Source organism: Sus scrofa, chromosome 15 (assembly GCF_000003025.6).
Source record: "Sus scrofa isolate TJ Tabasco breed Duroc chromosome 15, Sscrofa11.1, whole genome shotgun sequence".
NCBI lineage: Eukaryota > Metazoa > Chordata > Mammalia > Artiodactyla > Suidae > Sus > Sus scrofa.
The window spans coordinates 137,996,646-138,009,015 of NC_010457.5; the positions used below are offsets into that span (position 1 = coordinate 137,996,646).

The window sequence follows — 12,370 nt, forward strand, 5'->3', positions numbered from 1 at the left end:
ACCGACGGTCAAGGCGGGGCGCGGCCGGATTCCAGGCTCTCGTGAATCTGGCAGCGGGGACGTTGAGGGGACCAGGCAGGCATTCCCCAGCTGGAGCTGGGGCTGCTTGGCGGGCAGAGGCCGCCCTCCCCGTGCCCTGAGGGGCAGTGCTGATGGCTGCCTGGAGCAGGGTGGGCCCTGGTCCCTGGCACTTCTGGGCTTGGAGGACACCTTGGCTGGCCCTGGGGCCGCCTTCCGTGAGGTCGCCTTGGAGGAGGTCTCCTTGTCGAGGTTGGCGGCCACCGTATGTCCAGTGTCGGGGCCCAGGTGCCCACCTCTGCTGGGCAGTGGGTGGGCAGCTGCTTTGGGTAGTCCTGAGTGAGCTGTGGACTGTGGGACGTCACCCTGTCCCCCGGTCTGGCTCCATGCTGTGACGTGTTGCTGTGCAGCACAGGTGGCCCAGCATGTTCTGGGACGAGAGAACACAGCTCGGGAAAAGGTCTTTTCCGAGCGTAATTCAGTTAAGGAGCTTCCAATGAGACCATCCTGGACTGGCTGGTGCCTTAGTTCCATGATGACGTCCTTAGACGAGACAGACTCATAGAGGAGAGGGCGACATGAGGTTGGAGAGATGCAGCCGCAGCCCAGGGACACCGTGACCACCAGAAGCCGAGCGTGGCCGGGAAGGGCCCTCGCCTTGAGGCTCGGAGCCGGCCTGGCCCCGTCTCCAGGACCGTGACAGGATGCGTTTCTGCCCTGTGACGCCGCCCTCTTTGGTACTTTGTGAAGACGGCCCTAGGCCACCAGCACAGCCCAAGGGGGGAGCTCTGCGTGTTGCCACGTGGAGGCCATGTGGTGGTGGTGTGTGTGTGTGTGCATGCGTGTGTCTCTGTGCATGAGTGAGCACATGTGCATGCGTGTTCGTGGTGTGTATGTGTGCGTGCGTGTGTGTGCTCATGCACACACGTGCGGGGAGTGGGGATTCAGGTTCCTGGGTGTCTGGGTGATTTGCACAAGGAGGAGCTTTGCCCAGGGATGGTCTTGGTTTCCAAAGCCTTGGCCGTGACCGCGGGCGGGATGTCCAGGGGCAGGAGAGGAACCTGCCCACAGCCCATCTGCGCTTCCCGCAGCCACGTCGCCCCATCCAGGAGGCGCCTCCTGCCCCCGTCTTCAAACCTCTGGGACCCTCTGCCACAATTCGGGGTCCCAGGAAAGGTCACATAAGATCCTGTTCAGCTTCGTTCCTTCTGAAGCTGGGCAGAGCGGCTCAGGGCTCACAGCCCACGAGATCCGTGTGCAGGTTGGGGTTGCATTACATTAGGGTTCGAGATGCGGAGATCTCAGCTGTAGGTGGCTCTGGAGATCAGATGTCCCTTTTGTAACGCCTGACGCAGGAATCCCATATCTGGTCTTCCAGGAGGGGCCCCGGGCCTGGGAGTTGGGACCCATGGAGAGACAGCTCAGTTTGAGGAGGCTCAGGCCAAGTCAGACCCCAAAGGAGCAAAGGGGTCTGCCCTACACCGGGGACCTGCCCCGCATCAGGGGGAACTGCCCCAACCCGGGGGCCTGCGTGGGGACCTGGGCGCCCTCCGTGACTCTCAGTGGCCAGTGGTGGCCGGGCAGCTGTCTTTCTCCATTAGGATCCTCTGTCCATGTGTCTCGGCCACAACCAGGGAGATGCCGGCAGGGAAGACGAGTACGGAGCAAAGACGCAGAACGACTGACTCCGCGGAGGTAGACACAGCTCAGGGAACATTAAAAAAGGTTTAAATCCTATTACGATTGGAAAACCTTTTATAACTATTTATGGGGCAGACTTGTTATGGTGATCATTTCACCAAGTATATAAATACTGAATCATTCTGTCGTACGCCTGAGACCAATAGAGTGTTACCTGTCGGTTCCACTTCAGCAGAAAACAAATATGTGAAAGAACAAAGCATTTTAATTAAAAATTAGAATGTAAATTGTATTTATGTTAAATTAAATTTAAAATTAAAGTTAGAATAAAAAATTACATTGGTATCCTCAGAGAGAATTAAAAAATACTACATCCATAGACATTATTGAAAAAAGAATCATTAAAATTTTATTTTATTGAGGTATAGTTGATTTATAATGTGTTAATTTCTGCTGGACGGCAAAGCGATTCAGTTATACGCACGCATGCACGCGCACATGCGCGTGCACACACACACACACGTTCTTTTTCACATTCTTTTCCATTACGGTTTATTACAGGACCCTGAATACAGCTCCCTGTGCTCTAATCATAGTTTGCATCTCCGAATCCCAAACCCCCAACCCATTCCTCCCCACCTCTTGGCAACCACAAGTCTATAGAAACAAGACAATTTTAAAGCAAAAATAAGCTGGAAAAAAAGGAAAAAGTCCTCAACTATCCGCCTCCCGCATGTCCCAAAGTCCTCCAGCGTCTGGGGTCACATCTTCCTTCGAGTCCAGTAAAGTCCTCGTGTTTCTGACCCCGCACTGCCCGGTCCTGTGCGCAGAGGACGGGGCCCTTTGCTCTCACCGGCTCGGGGCTAATGGAAGACCCAGGTGACGCTGCCCTCCGAGGGCATCGACCAGGGCAAAAGCCCGTGTCCTCTACGCCTGGGCCTCTGACGGGCCCCTTCTCCCCCGCTGGCCCTGGGCTCTTTGTCCACGTCCCCAGCTGCTTTCCTCCAGGGCCTCCGTCGCGAGGTTGGGGCTTTTCCCGATTTCAGGATCCTTCGTCACGTTCTCTATCTTTTTGGTGTTTTGGGGTGTGATTTATGTAAGAACGCATATAAATTGTGCGTATGCATTATTAGGTCATTTTTTTCTTCTGGATCCAGGATGAAGCAAAACCCTGCCCCGTTCCTGGGATTTATCAGAGCCCACGGACAGGGAGTCTCTTATCCTCGGTCTGTTCGCAGCGGCCCGTCTGTAGCCCAGATGACACTAAACTCTCGTGTCAGAGCTCTCACGTCACTGGAATGTCCACCCAGCTCTGGAGACTCCTGGGAAAGAAATCCCATCTTGTCAGAGGTTCAGGAAGGACCCATGGGCATCAACCGATGGTCCCTCAGAACCCTGCAGGGCGCCAGTGAGTCTCATGGCCTTGAAAACCCTCTTAGACTCAGGAGACTTTGGTGGCGCGTCTGGTGTTTGTTCATGGCTCATATTTGACAACTGGCTCCTTCTGAAAAAGCGCCGAACCTGCAGAAGCTGCCATGTGGCTGCAGGGGTCACCTTGGTCCCTAGTGGGGGAGGGGAGCTTGCTTTAATCAGCTGCCTCTGATTGTCACCCCGTGGGCTTCCGCCTCCGTTTCCACTCCAGGGCCTGCCTTCCCTCACCCAGCTTTTCCGCCTTAATCTGAACGGGTCTTTCTCCCGTTTCAAGAGGCCTGGTTTGGTGCATAGTGAAAGCGTTGGGCCCTGGAGAGGGTCATGGGAGGCTCTGTCCCGGTCAGAGTCAGCTTTCCCCACTCACCTGCGGCCTGGTCCTCTGGGCGCCCAGCCACCAGCAACTCTGGTCCCCGGAGGTGATCCAGGCACCAGGTACCGCCTTCCCCACAGCCCCTACTCTTCCCATGTTCTAGGAGAAGGATGGTTATTAGGTGTTTCGTGAGCATGTTACTGATATATGACATGAAAAAGGCAGGTCACATGAATCTTACGCCTTGGCTGGTACGTATGTGTCTATTTATTCTATATAACATAGAATACAAGCAAGTAATATCTCCAAGTGGTGGGATTTACAAGTAATTGTTTTGTTTTTGAGGCCTTATCTCTTCTTTCTAAACTTTTTACTATGAACATGGATTAACTTCATAATGAAAATATTATTTCAAAAGAAAGTGGAAATTACTTGGGGATACACAATGATTGTCTTAAAATATCTGAAGAAATGTCACATGAAAGAGGAAAATTGTAAGTGGAACAGACAAAAAGGACAGAGTTTTCTCTTAGCAAAATCATCCATAAAAAAGTTGGGCTTACTCAGATGGTGGTGTGTTCTCTGCCATAGGAGGACCCCTTGGCAGGTGGCAGGACTTCAAGTGCAGGATTGATGATGGTAGCAGTGGTGGTGGTGGCGGTGATGGTGGCGGCGGTGGTGGCGGTGGTGGTGATGGCGGCGGCGGCGGCGGTGGTGGTGGTGACAATGACAGGGAAGGTGATGACGATGGCGATGATGGTGACGATACAATCTTTATGTTCATGTTACGCCGACAGTGCCTGAGACGTTCCTTTGGCACCCTGCTGATACTCATCCGCCCCCTGTGGGGGCACCCAGGCGTTATATCCACTGCCCAGTGGGGCAGATGAGGCAAGAGAAGAGGGTACTGCTGCCCCAGAGGCAGAGCTGAAGCTTGACCCAGGCCTTTCACTCCCCAGCCCAGGGCTCTGCCCTCTTCATCTGAAAGTGGTGGTGCTTTGTGCAAACACACCTGGAAAGGCATCTGGAAAGAAAGCTGTTTTCGTGGCTCCCACTGCATGGGGCTGCCTCTCCGCAGGCTCAGAGAAGTGAGCCCCCCAGGACCAGCACAGCCTGGGGTGAGGAGCAGGCTTGCAGGGACTGAGGTGGAAGGAGTGTTTCTGGGCGGGAGCCGGTCTGCAGTGAGGGCGCCTGTGCCCGTAGGGCTGGGGACCTGCCCCTCCTCCAGCAGCAGGGGGCCTGATCAGGTGACTGTGTTTCCTCAGGATGGCCTGGCCACCCCAGGACCTGCCCTGGCGTTCCGCCCGCCTCTCCACGTCTTAGTCTGGCGCTTGGCTGTGGATGCTTCCCTGGATCCTCTCTGTGCTCCGCCTCTGCTTCCCGAGTTCAGGTGGCTTCAGGCCCCTCCCAGCCTCTAGCCCAGACCACCCCCTGTTTCTGTCTCACCCTGAACACCGCCAAGCTGGGTCCCTCCCCCACCCCCGCTCCACAACGTGCTCTGGAGGGAGCTGGTGGCATGGCTGTCACTTGTCCCTGTCTAATCTCAAGTCCCACTTGTTCTTCCCGCTAGTTCCCAGAGCTGCCTCTGCCTGCTTCCCCCGGGGCCCTCGCTGCTGTTCCAGGGTGTGGTGGCCCCTGCCTTGGCTGCCTGCCCACAGTCCCCATCTAGTCCGCCCTTCAGGCTTCCCAGCTGGGTTGCACTCCCTGCCGGAAGCCCTGTGTCACTCCCAGGACCCCCAGGATAAGCCACACCCCCTCGTGGGGCTGGGCCTCCACTGCTGTCATCACATCTCCATTCCTCCTGTTGGCACTTTTCTTCTCATGGACCAAGTCCCTCAGGGCCCCAGGTGGCCCCTCTCCTGTGTCTCCAGGTTCCTGCAGGCTCCGTCCCCCACCTGGACGGGTCTGCCCTCTTCCTTTGCCCGAGCAGCCTCTCTCCATCCTTCAGGCGTCAGCCTGCGGGCTCCTCTGGCGGGGTGGACACTCTGACGTCCCACTGTCAGAGCCTGTCGCAGCTCTTGTTGCCTAATTACAGGGCCCGGGGCAGGCTCTCCGTGTGTTGGTGGGATGCGAGAATGAATGAGGATGTGAAGGAGTGAAAGAATGGTTGGCATGGCCAGGGTCCTGCGGGCCCCTGTGGCAGAGCTGGAATTTCCGCCCTCAGCAAGTGGCTGCCGTGTCCCCCGCTGGACCAGCCTTGTGTTTGGAGCCAGGGCACAGTGGCCAACAAGCCAAGCAGGCCCTGCCCGCCTGGTGGAAGGCGGTCCACGACTCCTAGCGCAGGGCTCTTTCCAGCACGCCACGGGGCACCCAGGGCTGGTCCGGGACGTCTGGTCCCCTGCAAAGTGAAGTGGGAGCCAGGGCCCGGCAGCCCCAGGTGCTCTCGGGCACACCCCGAGGCCCCGCGTCACCTCATCCTTCTCACCACTTGCTTTCTAGCGGCCGCGGCAAGAAGGAAGACTTCAGAGGCCGGCCAGGAGAGCACCGGACGCAGGAGAGGGCGCTGCGAGCGCTGGCGCTGGGGCCAGGGAGCTCACGGCCCCTTCCCCGCAGATCTCGGGCCTGCCGCCATCACAGGGGTGGCACGGAGGTCGGAGGAATGCTGGCCCTGCGCGGGAAGCCAGGCTCGCTGTTAAGCAACAGCACCAGACCTCTTTGTTTCTCCGCTTCTTCCAAAGTGGCAAAAGATCAAGGCCCCGGCTTGAAACAACAAAAGGGAAATAGCTTGCAGGCGCGCATCTGGAGGCCAGAAGAGGTTTTAATGGCCCTGCTTGGGAGGGAGCTGGGGAGGGGCCTGAGCACGGATCCCACACCCTTCTCCACATGCTCAGGACTCGGCTGGGCATCCCACCCGCCGCTCAGGCGGCACCCACCTGGCGCAGCGCCTCCTTTGTGACCTGGCGGGTGGCGACTTGCACGTCCGCTGCCCCCGCGCCCGCCAGCTCCTCCCTGCAGGGTCTTGGCCTGGGAGCCTTGCATTTCTCTGTCTCTGACGCCCACGTCAAACCTCCCCAGGTCCAGCTCGGGGCTGGCTGAGGCCCGGGTTAATGAGGGTCGGGGTTAATTAGGGTCGAGAGTGGCGTCGTGGCGGGCCGGCCAGGCTGAGACGGCGGTCGTCAGGCCAGGCTGAAGAAAGGCCGCTCAGAGCCCCGCAGACGTTTCTCGCGGCGGATGAGATGGGCCTTCTCCTGGGGGACGTCACCCCACGGCCCGAGTCAGCGGGAAGGGGGTGCAGGGGTGTCTTCCCTCAGAAAAGGAGGCCCTCTCTCCCTCTCTCTCTCTCCTGACCCTAAGGACGCTTCCGGAAGCCTCGGCAGGGATGTTTGCATAGCGCATGGTTCTCTGGGCTGAAGTTTTCCCCAGAAAAGCCCTGAGAAGGGACCCCGCGGGTCCTGGAAGCGGGGAGGTGGGGCGGGCCTCCTGCTTCCTGCTCGGTGCACCGACGGTCCCCAGACAGCACCTGCTCACGCGGCGGCCGCGGCGCACACCACGCACACGGGCCACTCACCGAGCTTCCTTCCTCCACGTGTCGGGCACGGCCCACTGGAGCCACATCTGTGCCCCACCCAGTGGTGTCCAGAGAAGCTGATGTCGGGAGATGCTTGGCGAGCTGTAGAAGGTCCCGGAGCTCGTCAGAGCCAGAGCTGAATTTCGAATCCAAACCTTCCTGACAACCAGCGCTTGGGCTTTCCAGAACTCCCTGTCTCCTGAGATGGCAGGCAAACGAATGACCTGACCTGGTCCAAGTTCTGACTCAGGAAGCATACTTCCCTGCAATGCAGTTTGGGTCTCATCGCCTCCCACCTCAAACGCTGGCAGTAGCTCCCCTTTCTTGGCGGCCCTTTTGGATGGCTGCAGTGATGGATGACCCAGGCCACCGAGGCTGCTCGGGGGCCCAGCCCTCGGTGGGAAGCCGACGTGGCAGAGGGAGGCAGATGGATGGGGCGCCCGTGTCCTCTGGCTCTGGGTGGGCGGGCGAAGCCAGGTTCCCGGGCTGTGCTGACAGGGCCTCAGGCCACTGCCCAGACTTTGATTGGTTGGGTGCAAATGATCAAGGCATCCTGTCCTGGACACCCCAGCTGGCACTGGGTGCTGCAGCTGGTGGGAGGGGGAGGAGGCGACACCCCAAACCAAACCCTGTCAACACCACGACCCAAGGCTGCCTGGGCAGGGCCGACCCTGGGTTCGGCAGAGCCAAGGGCCCTCCAGGTGGGCCTGAGCTGGAACGGGGGTGACCAGCCTTCCCAGCAGGACTCTCCCAGGAACCCAGTGCATGGTGGGATTTCCGGGTCAGTCTCGAGTTAGGAACCAGAATAGCACCTTCCAGGACGTGACACATGCAAAAAAGGCAGAGGCGTGGCCTGGGCAGGAGGAACTGGCCTGCTCGCACTGCGAAGACTGGAAGTATGGGAGTTCCCTGGTGGCCTCGCCGTTAAGGACCTGGCACTGTCACTGCTGTGGCATGGGTTCCAGCCTGGGCCTGGGAACTTCTGCATGCTGCTGGTGCAGCCGAAGGATAAAAAAAATCCACGGAAGCATGGTACTAAATGGCCCGGCCTGTCAGGGTGGCGTTTAGATCTGCACTGGGAATCCCCTCGAGTGGATTTCGGGCTACTCCACAGGGTGGGTGCAGCTCCCGTTGCCCAGGAGGCGGTGCTGGGTTGGCGAGCGTGTCAAGCCGAGAGCTCAGCTGGCCCAAGGGGTAGAGCTGGGCCCATGGATCCTCCTGGTTCTTGGACTGCTGTTCCTGGGTCGGTTTTTTACTGATTGAATTTACTGGAATGTCCTGCGGTTAGCATGTTCCGGGAGGCCTTATCTTGGGCTGACTTTGCTGTCCTCCCAGGCCTCTGTCCCCTTGCCTTCCTCTGTCTGGGCTGATGACTCTCCACGCCTCTCTGCGGCCAAAAGCTCTTGTCATAGGCCCCAGGCAGGTGAGCTCCTCACTTAGGGGGCCGTTCTCACTGGCTAGAGCCTGGGCAGGGGACAGGGAGGGTCTTGGCCAAGCTCTCTGGACATGTTCTAGACCTACGAGGTCTGCGGTGGCCCCCAGGCCCCTCTGCTGCTCAAAGCCACACATGTCCCCAGGCGTGGACTGTTTGCTGAGGTTCCTTGGGGAAAACCAGGCCGCCTTCTTCTCCGAGGGCCCAGTCCCAAGCCAGAGCCGCATCCTGGCTTCTCACCTCTGTGTGGCATCGACGTGCCCTCTGCTTTACGTCCTGCAGCATTCCTGCCGATTTCAGTGCTGCGGGAAGTACATCTTAGTTCCCTGTTTATTGTGTCATTTGAATGGGATTTGTGGTAGAAGGTGGAGATACTGCAGCCCAGCACTTTGAACTGGAAGAGCACAAGGTGAAATTCAAGTGGGTCGTGAAATTAGGAGAAGAGAATAAAGTCCAAGGAGCCTCACAGTGCAGATTCTTGTAGCCCATCGGCTCGTAGTGACACAACAGCATGCTGAGCGTGGACCCACTGTGTCGTCTGCTTGCCTGTTGCCTCCTTCCGTCCGTCCGTCCGTCCGCAGCTCTTCTGCCCCTTTGGCCAGAAGCTGTGGCCTGAGGAAGAGGAGACGCGGCAAGCAGCCAGGAGTCAGTGCTCGATGCTCTGCGCCACAGGCACAGGCCGCCCTGCTTAAGGCTGTGGCTGTGGTTCCCACTGTCCCGGGCGGGGCGTGGGCCAGGCCCCAGCGGGCGCTGAGAAGGTGCCGAGAGCAGAGGGTCTGATCTGGAGTTTTCACCTCCGCAGTCTCGGGGGCCGTCCTGGCATCGAGAATGTTGCCTCCAGGCCTCTGCTTCTCCGGCCTGGAGGGGAGACCTTCCAGCCGACGGGAGACCTTCTAGCTGATGGGATCCCGGGTTGGGGTGGGGCGTTCCCATCACCACCTTTCTCTGTGCTCGCCCACCGGAAGCTCTTACTTTCTGCTCTCCAAGTGGGTTTGGCAAATCCCCTTGCCCTTCCTTGGGAAAAATGTTGGTCCACCAGAGTCTAAACCCCCAGGGTTCGCTCACGGCAAGCTTTTGGATGCTTTCATTCTTCCTACAAACGTGCACCTGCCATGAGGCTCCTGGCCTGATGCTCTCATGGCCACGTGTCCGGGGGAGACCCTGACTCGAGGGGGGTGGGCGACACCCAAGTACCTTGCCCAAACTCACTGACATTGACAGTGGCCTGCAGTTTGAATCAGTACAGAGCCCCCTGCAGTGATGCCCCCTGGAGGTTCCGTGACACGGAGGAATTTATCATCTGATGAGGGCGACATTTCAAGTAAGCAGGCTATGTTGAGCACTGGATTTTGGACAGCTGGCTGGCCTGGGGGACCACATTGCCTGAAGAGGAGCCTCCCACCCAGTGGGCCCCAGCTGGACTAAAGATTCCGTGTGAGAAAATCAGACCGGAACACTGCAGAAGGAGGCAGCGGAGAGTGTTTTGTTTTCTTGGGGATCTTAGGGACGAGGTAGAACGGACACTGCTGCCTCGGAGGTTTAAACCACACGGGCTGATTCCTCCCTCGGGCTCTGTGTCCAGCGCAGGTCAGCGGACCCTCAGGACCCAGGCCGCCCAAGGCTCCGCCGTCTGGGACACACAGCGGGAGGAGAGCCTGGCGAGTCACACACTGGCTCCTCCACATTTTGGGTCAGAGGTGACACTTGTCACTCCTGCTCAAAGCCCATTGGTCGGAACCAGTCACGTGACGCTGCGAGGGCAGGGCCGGTTTGGGAGCAGGTTGAACATGTATGAAAGCTACCGTTCCTGCCACAGACACTATCCCAGCACAAGAAAACCTGCGCTGAAATGGACCATGTTTGGGGACGAGGACATGAGCAGAACCGATCCGAGAGCCAGAAGTGGGAGGGGATTCTCAGAAGCACCTTCAAGAACTGGGTCCCGTCCCAGGCGGTCTCAGGGGCGGGATAGTGAATGCGTTTCTGGGGGGCGAGGTGAGATGCTCCCAGAATCCGCTGGGGCTGTGTGCCAGGGTGGAATGAACCCAAGAGAAGGGGGCTCTGGAAGCCAGGAAGTGGGAGGCAGGACGTGCCGCAGCCCGGCCTTGGGGGGGAGACGTGGACCTCTCCACCTGCCCTCCGGTTATTCCGACTCCGTGAGGGCCTGCACGGGGCTTTGCCGCTTCTGTAAACGGACGTGATTCCCTGGAATTCTCCTGGGTGGTTAATTTCATGTGTTACCTTGGCTGGGCCAGTGTCCAGATATCTGTTCAGGTGCTATTCCTCGGAAGGTGTTTTTGGACGAGATTAGCCATTCAGTCGGTGGACTTAATGCAGGTGGGCCTCACCCAGTCCGTTGCAGGGAGAGAACCAAGACTGACCTCCCCCGGGCAAGAAGGAATCCTGCCAGCAGCCGGCCTTCGGGACCTGGGCCGCAGCTCTTCCTTGGGTCTCCAGCCTGCCGGCCCGCCCTGCAGAGTTTGGACTCAACTAAGTGAGCCAATTCCTTTAGAGGAATCTTTATGCATGACCTGTTGGTTGTGTTTCTCTGGACAAACCCTGACCAATACGGCTCCCCACAGGCCGCCGGGCACAGGGAGAGGTGAGTCCCCCAGGGGACTGGGGGGCTGTTACGGGGGGGTGGGCACTGGCAGCCAAAGAGGCAGGCACCCTCAGGGCATCAGACGCAGGAGCTCTGCCCGAGTGTAGCCAGCTGGCAGTTGGCTGTGTGAAGCTACTGGGATGACAGAACACGCGAGGTGTTATTTTTAAGTGTCTGTATGGAGAGTTAGGAGTCTGCTTGTCAATCCTGGGACGTGAGCGGGATTCCAAGTCTTTAGCTGCCAGGCCCTTCTGCATCATCTTGGCCTCGCTGGATCTTCATCTGCACGTGGAGGCCGACGGCCCTGGGGCTGTCACTGCTGTGCCCTGTGGGGCGGGAGCGGGGCCCTCGCCGTGTCTCCTCAGGGTGGAAAGGGACAGGAGGCCCCCTTTGCGGGGTGGGGGGGGTGTGCGTGCAGGTTTCCAGGTGCAGGTGAAGCCAGGGCTGCGGGGCTGATTCTGGGAGCAAGGGTTTGAAAGGTGAGGGCTTCCTTTACAGGTGCCGGAGGCCCTGCCTCCCTGGCTAGTGGAGGAGAGGAGCTGCCCCTGCTGGCTGCCCCCACTGGCTGCCCCCGCCGGCTGAGCAGCGGGAGCCCAGGTGCTGGTTTGCTCTTTTGCTCACTTCCTATGTCTCGCCACCCCCCGGCCTCAGGGCACCCTGGCCTCAGGACTGTGCCGTGAAAGGCAGGTGGAAGGAGGGAAGGCAGGTGACACCAGAAGAGGTCCCTGTTCAGCCTGGCTGGCGAGGGAGGGGCGGCGTGCAGAAAAGGGAAGGAAAGATAGCCAGGGCCGGTGAACCCCGATTTGTGCGCCAGTCCCGTCCCCAGCATCTGTGAGTCAGGGGCCCTTAACCTGCTCCCATGGAAGCCGGGGCCGCACTGGCACTTTCTCTTTGCCTGGAGAGTTAGCTGCCTGCGAGCCCGCAGGGAAACCATGGCGGAGAGCATCCAGATGCGTGTGTTGCCTTTGAGTTTATTTATTTGTCTCGATTTATTCCAGCGACATTGGAGCCTGGCGTGGTTATCCTTCTCGCACTGATTGAAGACCGAGGCCTGGGAGGCGGGCAGGGAGGGAGGCGGGGGAGGGGTTCCTAGCTCCATCTGATTTAAAGCACCTTTAGCGGGGTGGCGCAGTGAAAAGGATGTGGCTAAAACAAATAAAAATCATAGCAGGATCAAAGTACCCGCACAAATCTGTTCCTTCTGGAAGAAGCTTCGCTCGCCCTCCCCCCTCCCCTGGCCCTGGTTTTGCCTGGAGCCCCAGTGGCTCTTTCGTGGCAAAGCTCCAGGACAGCCTCACGTCCTACGAGCCCAACTGCGGTTTCCTCTCTGATGGGTCGAGGGGCCTGCACCGCGGGTCGGCGGGAGATGGGAGGTTTTCCTGATGGCACGTTGGACGCGTCCGGTGCGACGCTGATCCGAGCTCTTTC

General features: G+C 58.9%; 1 long non-coding RNA gene across 1 annotated transcript; it reads left to right on the forward strand.

Moving 5' to 3' along the window:
- On the forward strand, window positions 2,255-12,124 carry LOC110257180. The gene is made up of 2 exons (XR_002339450.1): window positions 2,255-4,790; window positions 5,840-12,124. It is a non-coding gene; the product is annotated as an uncharacterized LOC110257180 (long non-coding RNA).